Source organism: Tarenaya hassleriana, unplaced genomic scaffold (genome assembly GCF_000463585.1).
Source record: "Tarenaya hassleriana unplaced genomic scaffold, ASM46358v1 Cleome47, whole genome shotgun sequence".
Lineage (NCBI taxonomy): Eukaryota > Viridiplantae > Streptophyta > Magnoliopsida > Brassicales > Cleomaceae > Tarenaya > Tarenaya hassleriana.
Window position 1 is genome coordinate 815,463 of NW_010967396.1, and position 209 is coordinate 815,671.

The 209-nt window shown below is 56.0% G+C and overlaps 1 protein-coding gene across 1 annotated transcript in view; it reads right to left on the reverse strand.

Moving 5' to 3' along the window:
- Positions 1–209, reverse strand: part of LOC104825588 (transposon Ty3-G Gag-Pol polyprotein) — a 9,381-nt gene that overhangs the window by 4,227 nt on the left and 4,945 nt on the right. The window lies entirely within an intron of this gene.

Below are 209 nucleotides of genomic sequence, written 5' to 3' on the forward strand. Positions count from 1 at the left end.
TCGGGTTCATTCAAGTTTCATGTGGTTCGGGTGGAAAACGGGTTTAGGTAGGTCACGTATAGGGGTCGGTTGCATCGGATTCCGTTTGGTCCGGAAGAACGAACCAAAACGGGGAAAAAGGGGTCCAGAACAGACGGTCTACCCGTCTGGAACGGACGGTCTACCCGTCTGGAACGGACGGTCTGGTGGCTTGGTCCCTTCGGTCTGGC